Source organism: Ananas comosus, unplaced genomic scaffold (genome assembly GCF_001540865.1).
Source record: "Ananas comosus cultivar F153 unplaced genomic scaffold, ASM154086v1, whole genome shotgun sequence".
Taxonomy (NCBI): domain Eukaryota; kingdom Viridiplantae; phylum Streptophyta; class Magnoliopsida; order Poales; family Bromeliaceae; genus Ananas; species Ananas comosus.
This window is the reverse complement of record NW_017891361.1, coordinates 1-19505: the sequence shown is the minus strand read 5'-3', so window position 1 is coordinate 19505 and position 19505 is coordinate 1. Positions and strand designations below refer to the sequence as shown.

At 34.0% G+C, this 19505-nt stretch overlaps 1 long non-coding RNA gene across 2 annotated transcripts; it reads left to right on the top strand.

Annotated features, from left to right (window-relative positions):
• The first annotated feature begins 1286 nt into the window (after nt 1-1286).
• On the top strand, nt 1287-2880 carry LOC109704860. 2 transcript variants are annotated; one of them, XR_002214510.1, is made up of 4 exons: nt 1287-1524; nt 1594-1727; nt 1800-1904; nt 2827-2880. It is a non-coding gene; the product is annotated as an uncharacterized LOC109704860 (long non-coding RNA). The 2 variants fall into 2 exon arrangements; XR_002214509.1 differs by lacking the exon at nt 1287-1524 and having other exon boundaries at nt 1690-1718.
• Nucleotides 2881-19505: the final 16625 nt, after the last annotated feature.

Here is a 19505-nt window from a genome sequence, read left to right as displayed (position 1 = left end):
CACTCGTTCTGAGATGTTGAGCTTATTTTTACAGCAGTATTTAGGCTGTTCCGAACTGTCGGGTGCCGTTGATGTTGACGGTGGACCCAGATTACTGTTTTTGCATCAGATTGTGCCGAGAGCACGTGAGTTTGGTAGTTGCATCCTGTTTACTTGGATCTTAGCCTGTGAATGCCTGATTGAGCTCGACAGAGATACGCTTGCATACTTGGTTCGGTAGCGCCCACGAGTGTCACTCCGGAGTTGGGCTTTATGCGTTTGCGTTGTTGTCGTTGTGTCCTGATTGGACTTACTCTCCATGGACTGCTTAGTATGGAGGTAGCTGTATCGCTTCGACAGGCGAGACAGGTGTGCTCACAGCCCTGGGACGGGTATGTTTACGGTCCCTAGTGAGATTGGGTCAGAGCTTGTCTTATTTTACAGATAGTAATGTCGGATCATGATAGTATAGTGGCATGTAGCTGTAGATTATTTTCAGTTCCCTTACTATCTCTTGAGCATACATCTGTAGACATAGTGGGTGAGCCGATGAGTTGAAGGCGGTACCCACTGAGGACTACTTATTTTTGTAGTAGTTCTTACGCCCATTTGTTACCCCTCTTTTGCAGAGCCTTCTGTTCCGGTTGCTGCTACTACCGAGACTGATCGTGGCAAGGGCGTTGCGAGTTAGTGCCCTTCCAGACGAGTCGCAGAGCTAGAGGAGTACCAGCTACAGGTAGTTGTAGTTTTGGTTCTTTACATACGGATGTTATACCTCGCTGGAGCGAGTATGTTTGTACCCGGATGCTATGTATGTATTGAACCACTGTATTTATATACATTTTATTCCTTTCTAGCAGCTCTATACTACTAGTTGTAGTGTGTTTGATTTCAAGTTCTTGTACAGCTTCGCTTCGTATATAGAAAAAATTTTTATGTATACGGCGGGTCTGTTAGCGTGCCTGGAAAACGAGGAATATGGGGCGTGACATCGATAAATTTTAAAAATTCATATCCAAATCAGAACCCGACCAAAAATTTGAAATCCGAAGCCGAAAATCTGGACCCAGAATAATTATTTCTCCTTTCAATATTTTAAAATATATTACTGTAGTATCCTTATATATATATATATATATATATATATATATATATATATATATATATATATATATATATANCTGATCTTACTCTAAATAGTAAAAAGTATTTTCTATAAAAATTTCTGTAGTATCCTTATATATATATATATATATATATATATATATATATATATATATATATGACACGTGCCCATACATGCAGTTCATGCCTATCCATTTATGTAATTGAGGGTTGCACCAACACCTCATTAATTAACTTTCTCTCTCGTTTCGGCCAAAGCAACGACGAGCTCGGGGAGTTGCCGCGAGCCGATTTCGACACCAACGACGCACCGCGGAGCCGTTCAAGGGTACGGTTGCAGTCGTAGCGTCGCAGGGAGCTTAGGCGAGGGCGTGTTTTCGTCGTTCTCGACGCCGCGTCGATGTCCGATTAGCCTTTGAGGTGAGTGTTCCGTTGCATTGCTTCAAGTATTGTCATTTCGAGCTTGGTGCTGATTTGCAGAATTTCCAGTGTCGACCATCGGTATTTCAGTTTGTACTCGGCGTAGGAGCGTCGGATTTCGACGAGATTTGGTTCGTTGGATTCGGGACTTCGAGAGGAATCCATGAAGCCCTTACTTGCTGGATTTGGTAAAGGTTTACTAGGTCGGAATTTTGCTTTTCTCTGTTGCTGTTTTTGAGGCAGAATTAATGCTTATTGTCGGATTCTCCGTGTAGAGTTTGGCGGGAGCTTGACTTCGGGCCTTGGGAGGTTTTCGGACGTTTTGGCAGGTTGTTCCGCAGCCGAGGGGAGTTCCGTGTTGCCAGGGATTAGCGAGCGAGGTGGGTTAATCATCGGCTTATACTCCTAAGTGCGCAATAGTCAACATGTGTAATTTCACATTTTGTATAGTTTACTTTAGCTCGAATTCATGGATTTTGTTATAGATAGCAAATCTGAATTTGGAGCATGTGCTATTAAATTGAGTAGTTTATACATGTTGAACTTGGAATTTGAATTAGGAGAAAACCTGCGATTTGGATCTGTCACATGTTTAAACTGCCGGATTTAGTTTTAGGAGCCGTTATAAAATTGTACTGTCGCAGTATCTTCGAGGCGATTACTTCAGGTAGTTTAGAATATATTTACGCTCGTGCTGGTGTGCCGAGTGGATTTTTACAGGGTCGTTCAGGTTGTTCTGGACTGTTGGGTGCCGTCAGGGTTGATGGAGGACCCGTATCGCCTTTTTAGCGTCAAATTGTGCTGAGGGCACGTTACCTGTTCGTTATTAGACCAGTTTGAGTTGGTTACTTGACTTTGGCTTTTCAGAGCCTGATTGAGCTCGACAGAGATACGCTGCATACTCGGTTGGGTAGCGCCCACGAATGCCACTCTGGAGTCAGGCTTTGTGTTTTCGCGTTGGTGTCGCTCATGCCAGTTGGACTTGCTCTCCACGGACTAGTTAGTGTGGATAGAGCCTGATAGTCGCAACGGGGCAGGGACGGGTGTATTTACAGTCCCGGGGACGGGTATGCTTACAGTCCCGATTTGATTGGGTCAGATTTGACATTTACTACAGTTGGTTAGTATAGAGCATGATAGTGTAGTGATCGATAGTGGTAGAGTTTACTTCCTACTTTTCTGACTAATCTTGCTCCCTTCTGTAGACTTAGTGGGTGGACCGATGTGGTTTTGGGCGGTACCCACTGAGGACTCTTGTTTTTACAGTAGTTCTCATGCCCAGTTGTTACCTCTGTTTTGCAGAGCCACAGGTTCCGGCTGCTGCGCCTTCCGCGGATCAGGATCGAGGCAAGGGCGTCGCGAGTTAGAGCCCTACCCGTCGTGCTGAGCTAGAGGTGCCCCTACTGCAGGTAGATGTTTTGTTTCGAGTTTCTGTACATAGTAGACTTAACTCGCCAGTGCGAGTAGCTCTGTATTTTGGATTTAGACTATATATATGAAACTCAGTTTGTTTAGCTTCTGTTTTCTCTAGCAGCTCTCTACTACTGTTCGTAGTAGTGTTTGATTTACAGGTACAGCTGTCGCTTCGTATACAGGGAAAATTTCTTTGTATACGGCGGATTTGTCGGCGTGCCCGGGGAACGAGACATCCGGGGCGTGACAATTATATTAAATCTAAATTTTTAAAATATAAATTCAGATATAACATCAAATATTTATATACATATTATATATAATGTCGGATTCGAGTCGGATTCGAGTTCGGGTTCGTATCAGGTACAGTCAAAATCCATATCCGAATCCATATTGCTGGATTTTTATTTTTGATATTCATATCTAAAATCATGTCCGTTTAGTATCAGATAAATTCACTCCATTCAAATTCGAATTCGAGTAAAATTTTGAGTATCGGTATCCATCGACAACCCTAGCCCAAAGTTTAGAGGTCCACATGTATACATTTTCCTTTTTTTGCGTGCATTATTGTAGAATCTAGACGAAAAATAATAACTTGAATGCTCCTCAATAATTTTTCAGTACAAAATAGAGAGTTTATTTTAAATTTTCGTTCAACCATCGAACCGATAAACTGACCGAATTTTAATCAAATCGGTTAAAATATTTGTGACTTGACCATTTGGTCAAAAAGGTTGATGCCACCTAATTTTGAGTTGTGCAATAGTGCTTTCACAAAAGAAAAAGTGATTAGTACCATGGTTTGTCCTTAGGTGGGTAACCTAAATTATTTGTGACTTGACCATTCGGTCAAAAAGGAGATCCCAATGCACATGTTGTGTAGTATTTTCTTGTTGGTATTCCCGAAAATTTCCGTGATTTCAGCTAGCCCGTAGATATATTAAATTGCAGATATATTTTTATAAAATTTAAATTTTTATTTTTATTTGTACAAAAGTTTTAATATTTTTAAGGGGTAATTGTTTATATATCTCTAAAAAATTCTCGACTTTTTGATTTACCTTTCTTAGAAGGCTAATATTGAAAATACTTTTTTTATATTCAAACTATTTCAAATATAGCCCTAGAGTTAAATTTCATTAATAAACTGTTAGTAATAACTGTTATCTGTATAAAATTACTATTTTATCTTTTTAGATATACCCTTCCACCGTCACCGACTTTTTTTATTTGCCCTTAAGTTAGGGGTATAAAAACTATTTTGATTTTTAGTCTTTTCAAATATACCCTTCTACTATAACCAATATTTCTTATTTACCCTTAAATTACGGGCAAAATAAGTATTTTAATTTTTTTAACTCTAGTAGAAATTTAACTCACGTTGAACCCAAGTTAACTTAACGGATGGTAATTGCAGAAATATTTTGGAATAACACAAGAACATATGAGGGGTATATTGAAAACAAAAAAAAAAAAGGGTAAATGAGATATTTTTAAAGTTTTGAGGGGTATATAGGCAATTATCCCTATTTTTAAATATACTCTGTTTGTAGGATCCCTTAGAAAAATATAGTTAATTATAAGTAAAATACCTAATCCTGATTAATGAATAAGTTAAATTAAACTTTGTACCCCTTCTTATATTAATGGATAAAATATTTTTTTAGGATAATATTTCTGCATAATTATAACAGTTGGGACTTTTGGAGAGATATATTTGTAAGGGCAAAAATATTATTTTACATATCTTATTAAAAAATAAACAGTGCTCTGACGGTAACAAATCAGAGGGGCAAATATGAATATCATTGAACTTTTGTAAGGATAAAAATGCAAAGCTAAACTTTGTAACGATATATTTGCTATACGATATATTTACAGGGAGCTATATGCAGTTAACCCTAAAATTATTTGGAAACCAAATTTTATAATTTTTCGATATCATTTGCCAAGTAATCAAAAAGTCTAAAAAATAATTATTTTAATGATAGATATAGTACGTTTGTAAGTTCAACAGTGTAGAATAATTCAAATTTGATGAAATTTTAATAAAAAATTCTATTTACCGTCAAGAGCAATATCATTACTTTCGATTTAAAATTTAAGTTTTCTATCATTATTTTTTATGAGATTTTCTTTCGGCCTTTCATTTTGAGGCTATATGCTCATTAAGCAAAATAATGTTAAAAATTTATAAAATTTAGTTTCTAGATTGTTCCGATATTATAAATCATATCCAATAAAATGTTCCGTCATCAAAAATAACTTAAAATACAAAGGTTACCGTACTTTCGAAAGCATACTATCTATTATCTCTCTCTATTGTGGCACCTCTAAAATTTGGAATAGTTCTATATATGAGATATAATATGACTAAAACTTTTAATCCGGTTATAACATATTGGACGCTGGCTAAGCTTAAGAGTTAAGAGGATTAAGCATATTAGAATTAGAATAGCTCTGAAATGGATGACCATAGAAAAGCTGGGTGGGTGTCACATCTGTACAGAGAGAAAGAGTGTGTGAGAAGTCCACACCCACCTTAGCTGGCAGACTGCGTGCGAGAGTGGAATAAGCCGCGATTCTCTCCCCCACGCGCATTCATTTTTCGCAAAAAATAAAAAATAAAAAACAAAAAGTCTACTTTTTTAAGAAAAACAATATAAAATTATTTTCCACACCGAAAATAATTTTCGATTTACTTTTATAGTTTTACGACAAACCAAACATGTCGTAATGCGTACGACAGAATGTTTTTCGCTGGACTAACTAAATTGGATAGAATTTTTTTTCTACACACTTTTTGGAGGAATCAATTCCCCAAGGCAGTTTAAATGGGGAAAATCTCAGAATCAATGGGGAAATCCCCCCAAGGGGAATATTTTTCTTTTGGAACAAAGGGGAAATCCCAGGAACAGCCCCTGAGACAGTGTACATAGTTTTTGTATTGTTTTTAAATTTTTATGTGATGGAAGTATAAGTTTGGTGGTGAGAAAAATTGATTTTTTTGTTTAGGATTAAATTTTATTTATTTTTTAACTATTTTATTTTTGTATCTAAAAAATGGTGCATTTTTTGGGCTAATAATTTGCTTCTAACTTTTTTTTGGGGGGGGGTGGGGGAAAAAGGCTGTACCTAATTTTAAGTAATTCATATTTAATTTGATAAAAAAAAATCTAAGTTTTAGCTTTACTAGTCATATCCATGCGCAATGCAAGTGAGATTTATTGGAAAAAATCAAATATTTTTTTTCTAAATATATATTAATTTTAATTATTAATGAAATTAAAATATAAACTAAATGTACTACTATTCTCCAATTATTATTGTTCAAATTAAATTAGCTTAATTTGGGCAAAGATTTTAACATTTTTTATATCCTAATATATATATATATATATATATATAGAGAGAGAGAGAGAGAGAGAGAGAGAGAGTAAGTTTCCTATACTTTTGAAAGTACGGAGACCTCCATGCTTGTAAGTTGTTTTCGATGATAGAAAATCTGATTCAACGATCGGCTCCGTTAAGTATAATCTACCATATTGAAACTATTTAGAAATCAAATTTTATAATTTTTTGACATTATTTACCAAGCGATCAAAAGGTCTCAAAAATGACTATTTTAATGGCCGATGTGGCACGTTTTTAAGTTCAACGGTGTAGAAGTATCCAAATTAGATAAAAATTTAATAGAAAATTTTACTTAACATCAATAGTAAGACCAATACTTCCGATTTGAAATTTGAGTCCTTTATCACTGTTTTTTATGAGATTTTCATTTTCAGCCGTTTATTTTGAGGCTACTCGTTTACTAAACAAACAAAATCAAAAAATTATGAAATTTGGTTCCTAGATAGTTCCAACAGCGTACATCATGTCTAACGGAACCGATCGCCAAATCGGATGTCCCATTATTGAAAACAACTTACAAGTACGGAGGCTTCCGTACTTTCGAAAGGAGCCTAACTCTATATATATATATATATATATATACACAAATTGATTGGAAAAAGATCGTAAAAAATATTAATACAATTTTAGGAGAATTTTGAATTCTATCGAGATACTGCTCATATTTTGAGAAGATTTTGCCTATACCCAGTGTACATGTTTTATACACCACATTCAAAATTTAACATTTATTTTTAGAAAATTATGCATTAAAATTTATAAATTTTTAAAATCATAATATCTGGGTATTAAATGAACTTAAAAATTAACAATATAAAAAAATTTGATGAATTTGGTAGGTAGATGCTCAAAATATATAATGTCATAGAAACATAGTTATATTTATGGATTTTGTAATTTTTTTTAATTTTACATAATATGAATTGAATTTTAATTTAAATTCGTGAGCTTTTTAGAGGTGTGGTATACTTTTATATAAATTGGGTATGTGCAGATGATAGAAAATTAATATAGCATTTATGTATTAAAATTTGATATAAAGTGTTAGTATATTATATGTAAAGAAAAATTATATTATTAAAATATGTTAACTAAAGAAAATGAAATATAATTTGAATTTAATTATTAAACTTGTTTAGGAAGAAATTAAAGATAATAAAAGAAAAACAATTGGGATGAGACTTTGAGATCTTTAATTTAAAAATAATAAATCTAACTAAAAATTAAATTATTAAAAAAATATATATTAGTAATAGAAAAGAAAGAAAATTTTTTTTTAAAAAAAATATATTAGCAATAGATATATGAGGATGAAGAGTATTTAGATTGATGTGTATATGAATTATCAACGCATACATTGTTGACCACCAATGACTTGCATATGCATGTATCTCGACCACCGATGACATGTCAGTAGACCATAAACAACGCTGACATAATTCGTGTACTTCCGTCGATATACATGCAGTGTGAAGACGACGACGTCATGCTAGCAAAGGTGACAACGAAGTTGTGCCGGTGAGAAAGAGGATAAAGATGTGCCGGTGAAGGTGACAACAACGATGTGTCGACGCCACCTATGTAGTGACAAATGCATAGGTGGAGGGTATTATGTGTGAAAAATAATAAGTATATATAAAATTGGGATAAGAATAAGAAGATTGGGAGGTTAAATATCAAAATATGCTCGATATCTGATAAAGAGATGATAGGTAAGTATGACGAGATTTAGAAGATTGGATATATATTTTAATCTAAAAGTATCAAAATTTTAATTTATTTTTAATTCAAAATGTCACATCTAATTCTAAATTAAATTTATATTTACATTTTAAATTTTAAATCGTTAATGGAGGTGTATGTCTATCATTTAATTATTTTTTTTCTAACTTTAATTTATCTCTAGATAAGTTTTACATATTTTTAATTAATTTATACTGTAAGGATTTTTTATATGTATTTCATTATATTTGAAAAAACGTGCGTATTATGTAAGAAAGGATTGGCAGTTATGCGACAAAGAAAATATTTAAAAGAATATTACTAAAAAAATATACATAGGTAAAAACAAGGAAATACTAAAAAAAAAATACTATAAGAGTATAAAGACACATTAAAAAAATTCAGTGGGATCAAAATAACTATAGTGAAGGTGACAAAGGGGACAATGTGCTGGTGATGATGATGATGAGGAGGAGGACGACGATGACCATGTGCAGGTGCCGGCAATGGTGACAAATGAGAAATGATTTACTAAAAAAAATATTTGAGAATAATTAAGAAAAATATAGGTGAAAATGAAAAAGAATATTACCAAAAAAATATATGTNGGGTTCAAATGAGAAAAGATATTACTAAAAAAATATTTGAGAAGAATATAGGTGAAAATAAAAAAGATATTATTAAAAAAATATCTCAAAAAAATATATTCTGTGTGTGAATAAATATTATAATGAGATAAGATTGGATAGTATAGATATTATATGCAAAGATATATAGATATTATATGCGAGTGCATTGAAATATGCTCTATATTTAAGAAATGCGTAAAATATTTTGGCGGGCAATACTTTTGAATAATTTACTAAAAAAATTCAAAAATTTAAAATTATATTTAACTAACAATTTAGTTTTGCTTAGGTGGGTATTAAATCTTTCTAGCAATATTCTATGTGATTGGCGCAGATATTACGTGTAAGAAAGAAAATATTTGAGTAACACGTAAATAGGAGATAATAGATATTTTAATTTATGGCGGATATTACATTTGAGAAAACGCGTAGATAGGATAAATTTAATTTTATTTATTATGTGATGGATATTTTAATTTATGACGAGTATTACGTTTGAGAAAATGTGTAGATAGGATAAATTTAATTTTATTTATTATGTGATTGGCGCTATTACGTGAAGTATCCCTAGCTAGTGTTTGGTTGCCCGTAAGTTTTTAGCATCTGAGGCTTGTCAACACATCTGGAGAGTGTCGGGACAGATCGGAGTCGTTTTGGCGCGAAACGGACGCAAAACGGACTCAGTGCGACGCGAGAGCAGAGTTTGACATTGAAATCTGCAAAGTGCAGGTTTTCAGTATTGAGTATCGGTACCATGCAAGGGAATACCGATACCCCAGAGTATTCTCCGAACTGCTGCTCTAGGGTTGCGATAATTGATGCTGAGTACCAGTACAGCATCGAGCCGGTACCGGTACTCCAGCTGAGATGTTGAGTTGGTGAGGAGTAGAATGGTCTTTTTGGTTGGTGGATAAGCATACCACCCACTCCCTCTTTATATTTATCCACCTCATCTGCCGAGAAGGGGTAATTATCTTTTTCTTCTCTCTCCAGTTTTAATTGTGTGGTTAGTGAAGGCCACGGCTTAAGCTCGGATCGACGTCGACGTTGCACCAGGGAGCCGTTCGAGCGCGTGGACATCGTGGTTGCGTCGTTGGAGGCCGGGCGAGCGCGTGTTTTCCCTTCTCTCGACTTCTCGCCGTAGTTGGACTAGCTTTTCGAGGTGGGTTGAAGTTTACTGAAATCGCCGAAACATCTCCTAAGTTTTTATATCGTCAACATGTATCATGTGTTTAATTTCTTGCTAGTACTTGAATTCATAGATTATGCTTAAAATATGAATTTGGAGTCAAGTAGTAGTAGTATAATTTTACATATTGGACATGGAATTGACTTAGGAGAAAACTGTAGATCCTACACTGTCAGTTTCTGAAAACTATCAGATTTAACTTTAGGAGCTATGGTTTATGTGTATTGCCGCAGTTTGTATGCGGTAGATATCCAGATTAGTGTAGGATGGGTTTACGCTCGTGCTGAGATGCCGAGTTTTTTACAATAGTGTGTAGACTGTTTCCGGTTGACGGGTACCGTCGCGGTTGACGGTGGACCTAGATTTTTGTATTTGCATCAAATTGTGTCAAGGGCACGTGAGCTTTGATTGTTAGACTCATTTGCTTTAATTATAGCCTGTGAGAGCCTGATTGAGCTCAGCAGAGACACGCTTGCATACTCGGTTGGGTTGTACCCACGTGTGCCACTCCGGAGTCTGGTTTGTGCTTTTGCGTTGTTGTCGCAGCAGTCCTGTTTAGACGGTGCTTTAGGACCGGCCACCTCAATAGTGGTGTGCGGTATAGCTCAGACGCAGGCGGGATGGGCCTATTAGCAGTCCCTTGATAGTATAGTCGTTGTTACAGGGGATGCATATCTACAGATAGCTAAAGTTGGTTAGTGATAGTATATGGGCATATAACTGAAGGGTTTCTAGCTTTCTTACTATCTCTTGCATACCAGTCTGTAGACTTAGTGGGTGAGTCGTTGAGGTCGGTAGCGGTACCCACTAAGAACTATTTCTTTTTGCAGTAGTTTCCACACCCAGTTGTTGACCCTTTTTTGCAGAGCCTCCTTCTGCGGCTGCCGCTGTCGCCGATACTGATCGTGGAAAGGGAGTTGCGAGCTAGATCTCTTCCCTGATTGCAGTTCTAGAGGAGTACCATCTACAGGTAGTTTTGAGTTTTTGGTTCATGTACATACTTGCTGGTACTCGCTGGAGTAAGTGATGTCTGTATTTAGGAGACTATATATGTATAGTGAACTTGATGTTTATCTATATTTGTTTACAGTTCTGTTAGCAGCTCCATACTACTAGTTATAGTTTTGTAATATTACAGGTACAGGTACAGCTATCACTTCGTATATAGAGAAAATTCTTTTATATACGGCGGGTCTGTTGGCGCGCCCGGAAAAACGTGGTAATTCGGGGCGTGACATTACGTGTGAGAAACAAAATATTTAAGAAACGCCAGCCGTAGATAGGATAAAACGGATATTTTAAATTGTGACGGGAATTACGTTTGAGAAAACGCGTAGATATTTGTAAAACGCGTACATAGGAGATAATGGATATTGAGGGTATTTTCGTCAAGAAAAGTGATAAATACTTTTATTTTTAATCGTTGAATGAGATCGAATGGTAAAAATTTAAGATCTATATTTGAAAATAAATTATTATTTAAACAATTATTTGAAACGAATAGTTGATAATTACTGGACTTGAAAATATTAGAAGAAAAGATAGAGATATTTTTGAAAAGGGAAAAAAATTTAAAACACATGCTTTTATAAGTAATATAGATAACTATTTTGTCCATAATTAATGTTTAATTGGTTATTATATTCAAGGGCAAATTTGGTGTTCCATGTGACTTTTTTTTCCATTACTTATTCTAATATAAATATCCAAAACATTTTTGAGAATATTTTACAGGAACAGACAAATAGCATCTAAATGTAATTTACCACTTAATCGTGATAATGTCAAAATATTTTCTATTTATGGGAACGATAAAGAGTTATTTTTCAAAGGACGGTTTCTATGACATAATTAAGGATCTGTTTGATTCCTTGGAAAATAGTAGAAAACTATTTTCTGAAAAAAAAAATTTTGTGGAAAAAAAATTTGCTACTTTCAATTTTTTGGTTCGACGGAAAAAAGAATTAATTTTTCATATATGCGTGTTTGGCTGGTAAGAAAAAAAATAAAAAATAATTTTTTATTTCTATTTTACCTATTTTGTTAGCTGAAAATTTTGATGTATAAATATCTTCTACGGAAGGAGGATATTATGAGTTAAGCTAGAACACTCTCAAAAGCACCAAGGGGGTGGTGGTTTTGAATTTTTAACTATTAGATGGAGAGATGTAGGGTTAGAATGATGGTGGTCAGTACTGGTAGGTGGTGGCAGGTGAAATATTGTTTGATCCAAAAGCTATTAGTAATCAAAGAGTAGATCCAAGAGCTAGAAACCTAGAAGTACCAAGGAGTTGGTGCTTCTAAAAGTATTCTAGCTCAATTCGGATGTTATTATCAACCTTTTAAAATTTAACATAATACCCATAAACTTTTTACAATATAAATAATAAATAATTAAATAGGAATAAATTTTAACTATATTTTGGTTGACAACATAGATGGAGGCAGTGGAAATGACGAGTTGGATGATAAACGTACACCAATGTATTAGAAAATAATTTTTTTTCTTTTTATTCTTCAAAACACTTGTAAGAAGAAGTTTTTGTTTTCCTAAAAAAATGAAAATCAAAAGAAAAGTTTTCTGTGAAATATGAAAAAAAATTTTCAAAAAAATCTGGTTTCCTGCGAACCAAGCACACGAGAAAAAAATAAATAAATAAAAAAAAATCATCTGAAAAAGGTTTTTTGGAAAATTTTCCTACGAACCAAACAGGCCCTAAGTTATCGAGTGCAACTTTGCTCAGGAGCTCCGCAACAGTTTTTTGTTGAAACAGTCTAATAAGCTGCATGATGCATTTCACAATCAAATTTTAAGATCTGATATCTACTCTAAATGTTCTGGAAAACTTTGAACACCTTGTCTATGGATTACAATATTTTTCACTTTAGTTTTCTATTAGTTTTAACTTAATTACATAAGTATTATGTGATTTTATTTTTATTTTTAATTATATTTTTCATTAACTTTTTTTGTTAGAATAATAACGTGTTTTGTATCGCACATGTGCATGGTGAATCAGACAAAAAAGTAAATCTTAACTAACCGTATAATATGCATAATATTAAGAATTTCAGTACTGCAACTTCTCAGGGCGTCACCCATCATAGGATTACTTCCGTTCTAGCACGTTTAACTCTCTTAATTAACTTCTTAGGCCTAACCACCACCCAAAATGTTTAAGCCAGGTTAATAGTTTAGCCCTATTATATTTTATATATAGAACTATCTAGAGTTTCATAATCTCCCCGGCCCGTTTAAACCCTGACACCCTCGTCAGGATCAGACTCACAACGATTAGGCAATGTGAGACTACTCTTGCTAGCCTTGTCATTCCGACCCTAACTCAGCCGAAAATCATCTCATATTTCCGACTGGTAATTGATTCTGATACGAACTGTGACGCCCCAACTTCTCAGAGGGTCACCCATATTAGGACTACTCCCGTCTTAGCACGTTTAACTCTCTTAATTTCTTGGGTCTAGTCACCAGCCAAAATTTTTAAGCCAAGTTACGACTTTAGCCCTATTATATTTCATATATATGACTATCTAGGATCTCACAGTTACACGAAATCGTGTCGAAAACTTGTTGGCATGGTACAGCTCTTTAGCAACAAAATACTGCAACTGTTTGTTATATATTTTTATCAAATATTTTAAATTTTATTTAGAAAATTATTTACTAATTTAAAGCAATTGAGAGTTTTGAGCTGTGCCATTAACACGAGAGCTGTATCGTGTCGATATCTTGCTAGAACCATATGGTACGGTAGATACAATATGTGCAAATGAAAGCTTTAAATCCTTGCATAATATGATAATATGTATTAAAACAAATAAAATATATTTCACTGTATTTTCTCACCATACGTCGTTCTCTACTTTTGTGTTGTTACAATAGGTTAAAAATTCTGGGACAATTAGTGAATTTTATTACGAAACATTACTAAAGTTTGTTGACATATTACATTAATCTATCTCTCAGTATCCATCTAATTCACAAGTTAAAATAGATTAAAAAAAAAATCTTCAAACGTACCATTTTAATCCGTTTATATGTCTCTACTGTGTTAAATATAAACGGCTTCAGCTACGAATTTATTTTTGTAAAATTTTAAGATATTTTTGTAAAATTTTATAGATTTTTTAGAAAATTTATAAATTTATTTAAGATATTGATAAAAAATATAAGGAAAAATTAATTATTAATTTAATACAACAACCCAGTAATTCAGACCAAGACGTTAAATTAAAAATGTAATGATCTTTATGTAATAAATATAACACTTTCTCAAGAACATACGCGTAAATATTCACACGGGATATTCACAACACTCCAATAGATTCAATAAAATATAATTTTAAATTAGCATAAAATTAAATTTTCTTAATTACACCACTTAATATTGTTTTTTTATTTTTTTAAGAGAAATAGATAGCAACCTATTCCATGCGTTTATTTCATTAGATAAATTCAAGTGGCAAATGTGAATCAACTAGAATTCGAACTACTAGGGACTGGATCCCAACCGCACAAGTCCTTTGCCACATTTGCTTTTACGGGACGTTTGTAATATACTCCTTAGTTAAATTTTATTTGTGAACTTAGCAATAGTCGTTATCTGGAAATCTATTTTGACCTTATCCAATATACTTTTTACTCATCATAACTTTCTATTGTCTTAATTAGGATAAAAAAGTATTTTGATTTTTGGTTCTTTTCAAATATACAAAATTCACCTATCATCAATTTCTTATCTGCTCTTAATTTAAAAACGACCAAAAGAAGTATTTTGATTTTTTTTAACTCCGGGTAGACATTTAACATCTACACTTAACCCCGAGATTTAACGGTGTAACTACGTTTATTTTTGGAATAATCTGAAAAACATTATCAAAAGTATATTGAACAAAAAAAAAAAAGAAATGAAAAAAAAAGTAGAGATAAATTAGATATTTTCGAATATTTGAAATGTATATAGCAATATCCCTAACTATCGATATACATTTAGATGAGAGGACTATTTCAGAATAGCATATAGGTGAAGGTCCCGTAAAGTTTTAACTAAGAAAAATATAACATAATAATAGAAAAAATGGAACTAATTAATATGTAACACAAAACAATTCATAAGATATGATCTATTAATAACAATTACTGCTATCCCTAAAATAAAAACATATTGGTTGAATCGATTCAGTACACATTTATTCAAAATGAATGTACCACAAAATTCAAAATTTCAAAATTGGGAACAAATAACTATTTCGATTCATTTTCGTTGGCACATTCGCTATTCGATTATTCTAGTACAGATAACACTAACCTAGTAACTACTTAGCCAGACGTAAAGAAATTCCAGCAAAATAAAATTTTCAATTATTTATAATTTGACATATCTCATTTTAGTGACACGGAGTGGATCTGATTTGTAGGTAATGGATCTAAAGAATCAGTGATTTCGTTTGTTTATTTCACTGAAAGTAAAATTCAGATTGAAGTAAACCTTTAGATGAATTAAAATTTATGTAAAAGTTACTTTTTCCCGTTGTTTGTTCTTATTTCAGTTCTGTTATGAAGCGAATGACGTAAAAACTAAAATTTTTTTGTTAATATTTTATTTTTGTTTTCTTTTTTTTTTTTGTAATTGACTTTATAGCCAAAATCAATTATAGTATTTTGGCCAATTTGCATAAAAAATTCATAAATTTTGAGATTTTGCAAAACTGGGCCACCTTTTTCAATTTTACAGATTCGGGCCGAATTTTTCGCTTTCGGACAAAAATACCCTTATTCCTTTTCTTTATCTCTCTTCTTTTTATCTCTCTCTCTTTTTTTCCTTCGTTATTTTCTTCTCGAGGATGCGCCCCAGATCGCCATCCCCATCGCGGACGAGTTCCGTCACCTGCTCCTCCGCGACGTCCTCCCCATCGCCTCTTCCTCCCCACCGTCTTCGCGGCCCTCAGCAATGGTAATGAGGGCGGCGCCGCTTCTTCTTCCTCCATCTCCTCCTCCGCCGGCACCGACTGTCCTCAGTGATGGTAACGAGGGCGACACCGCCTCCTTTTTCTCTTCTCTGCCTCCGCCTTCGTCGACACCGAAGAAAGAGCAAACAAAAATGTAGAGGATAGAAAAAAAATAAAAATAAAAAGTAAAAAAAATAAAGAAAAAAATTGTCTCTTTGAAAAACTATTATATATCGTTACTGTTATCGGACAAGGCAAAAAATCAAAGAAAAAGGAAGAAGAAGATAAAGGTTGCACTGTTAAAATTAAATTGTACTATTTTAAAAAAAAAATTGCACTGTTTTGACAAATATTACACCCAAAATTGCACAGATGCGCCGCCGGCATGCAGAGCGGAGAGGAAGAAGGAAGAAGAGGAGGAGGAGGCGAAATGGTGCAAATTTCACCCAAAATTGCACCATTTCGTCCAAACTTGCACCATTTCGCCAAATTTTGCACCATTTCGCCTAAAATTGCACCATTTCTCCTTCTCCTCCTATTCCTCTTCCTTTTTCTTTTTTACACCATTACACCATTACACCATAACAATAAAAATCTTCTAAAAACCGAGCCGGATTCGCCTACGCCGCTGACTCGCCCCATCCCTCATCCGCCGCCTTCGCCACTCCCGTTCGAGCACGAGAAGTTCTCGCGCGTGCCGCCGCGGAGCTTCGCGGCGCACGACAGCGCCGCCCCATCTAGGACTATGCCTATCCTGCTTGAGAGCGCCGCGGCGGGGACGCGGGAGCTCGACGACGACAACGCCGGCACCGAGGAAGTCGTCATCGGCGTCGGCGGCGGAGGAGGGAGCGGAGGCGGGAGCGGAGGGGGAGGGGCAGGGGGGTCGGCGGGGCGGCAGGAGGGGGCAGAGCGCGGGGATCGGCAGGGGGTGCGGGGCGCCGGGGCCGGAGAAGCGGCGGCCAGAGTCGGCGGCGCGGTACGAGGCACAGGCGAGGCGGCAGACATGGCGGCAATGGGGAGGGCAGGCGCGGATGGGAGGAGGGAAAACATAGCGAAGAAAAAAAAAAGAAGAGAGAGAAAAAAAAAAGAAGGGAGAGAAAGAAAAGGAATAAGGGTATTTTCGTCCGATAGCAAAAAATTCGGTCCGAATCTGCAAAATTGAAAAAGATGGCCTAGTTTTGCAAAAGCTCAAAACTTGTGGATTTTTTATGCAAATTGGCCTAGTATTTTAGATAATTTGAATTTCGATCGAAAATGAACGTACGATTTACCAAACAATAAAAGTGAGTATTTACGGTCAAAAATCGTTTCATCTCTCTCACTTTCAATATAACAAACACATCCCTAGTTAATCCCAAGTTAAGCTCTTTATTTGATTTCAAGAAAATTTTTTGCAAATTAGATAATTCTTTGTCTAGCAAAAAAAAAAAAAAGGTACAAAGTAAAATAGATTAAAAATCCATACTTTGACTAAATTCATATACTCATTGTTCACCACAAACCGACGCCCCAACTTTCCAAGAATCATCCACCTACATTATCCGTCCTAAACCGTTAACCATCTTAATCTTATTTTTCACCTCAGTCAAAATATAAAATTTTAAGTGTGTCTAACCTATTCATACTTTATTATAAGAATATTTGGGTCACAATCTCCCCTTTTAACCCTGACATTCTCATCAGGCTTAGACTCACACATATCCTTATGAGATGTCTCGCCTATCTTGTCATTTCGATCCCGCTCAAGCTCGAACTGCCTCACACTTCGCGATAACTGCTTCTGACACAATGTGACGCCCCAACTTCCCAAGGGTCACCCATTTTAGGACATCCACGTCCTATCACATCTAACTTATTAAACTCTTGGTTTTGGGGCACCCACCCAAAATTTTAAGGCCGTGTTATATATCTCGTTAATATTAAATTTATATACAGGACTATTTTGGTCTAACATGTCACGAAATTCTATAAGCCTCGCGTCCCTGTCAACACTGCCTAAATGTGGCACTCCTCCTCACGCCCCGTTTTAATGGCAATTCATATACATAAAACTAAAAAATCATACCTATTTTATTTTACTTTTTCACTGCAATGTAATGTACTGATAAATAAATATCCTTAATTTTAATGAATGCATATAATTTTTGATCAATAATAAAGATTTATGTAGGTAGATTCTTTTTCTTAACATAATATACTATGAATAAATTTACTAACTTTTTCGTATGAGAAATAATAAAAATATTTTACCAAATTAATATTTTATATATATAAAATATATATTATATATTTAATACTATTATATTTTCTTAGTGTTTTCAATGCTTGTGTTCATATCCTATTTTTAAAAATTTTCAAGTCGCGGTGTCCAAATCAGTGTCGTTCTGTGTCTCCCGTCAGTGCCGTGACGCCAGTCAAAAACATACGAAAATAAAACACCCACAAAATAATTTAAATATAGAATTTTATAATTATAATTACCTGCAAAATGGATTATAAATCTATTAAGTAATTAGGCTGTTAATTCCAGAATAACCAATCAATATAAAATTTCTATCCATAATCATCCTCTCAATTTATCATAATTAATTATAGAATCCTGGGAACAATAAAACAATTAAAATTTTAAAACATAGAAAACCTTAAACTTTTAATCTTTAGAAACAGTTTAAAAGTTGAACTCCCACTTCCTAATTTATTGCATATTAATAATCAATTATTCAAAAAACTTAAAACCACAAAAGGAACAAAACCCATCTTATTTCATAATATTTTAAAACCTAATAATTAATTTTGCATATATACACATAAAATTAATTGCATGTACAAGATTGTATATATACCAACTGTCCTAGAGCAAGGGCAAAGACTTGTGTATCCGAGGCCTCAATTTCAAATCTATTTGATTCACATATTTCCAGCTAAATTTATTTATAATAAATAAAATGGTAGCACACTTATCTCTCCCAAAACAAAAAAAAAAAAAAAAAAAAGAAAAAGAAAAGAATGGATATATGACACATGGCATCACATATCAAAACCATATTACACTCCACCAACGACCAAAGAAAAAATAAAATAAAAAAAAAAAAACACTACTTTGAAAGAAAAATAGTTGCAATGCACTTTTTCGTTATATGGAAAGCAAAAAATTAAAATAATTTATCTGAATATAACTATTTAAATATACAATTTATATTTAAAATATTTACTCTCAATTTTTTACTTTGCTTGATTTATTAATATCACCGGCATCTAATTATTGACTTCAAAATTTTAATTATTAATACTTTATATAATATTTTAAATTCTAAATTTATGAAATTAAAAGATATTTACTTAAATTGAAGTTCAAAATACATTTAACCGACTCGAATCAAATAAAAAAAAATTAGATAATAAAATAAAATTTGAAAGATTGAGCAGCTGATTAAGTTAAATGATTTATATCAATAATTCACAGGTCCATCTCTACAAAAAAAAAAAAAAAAAAAAACGAGAGGGCGAGTCCGTAAAGTAATAGCAAACGATGCCGCCCCGGCTGCATTCAAATCGACCTTTTCGATCTTATTCTCCTCCTTTGCTGCGCTGCCACACCCGACCGACGCTGCAGCATGCTGTGGTCTTGGTTTTTCCGCCGTCCC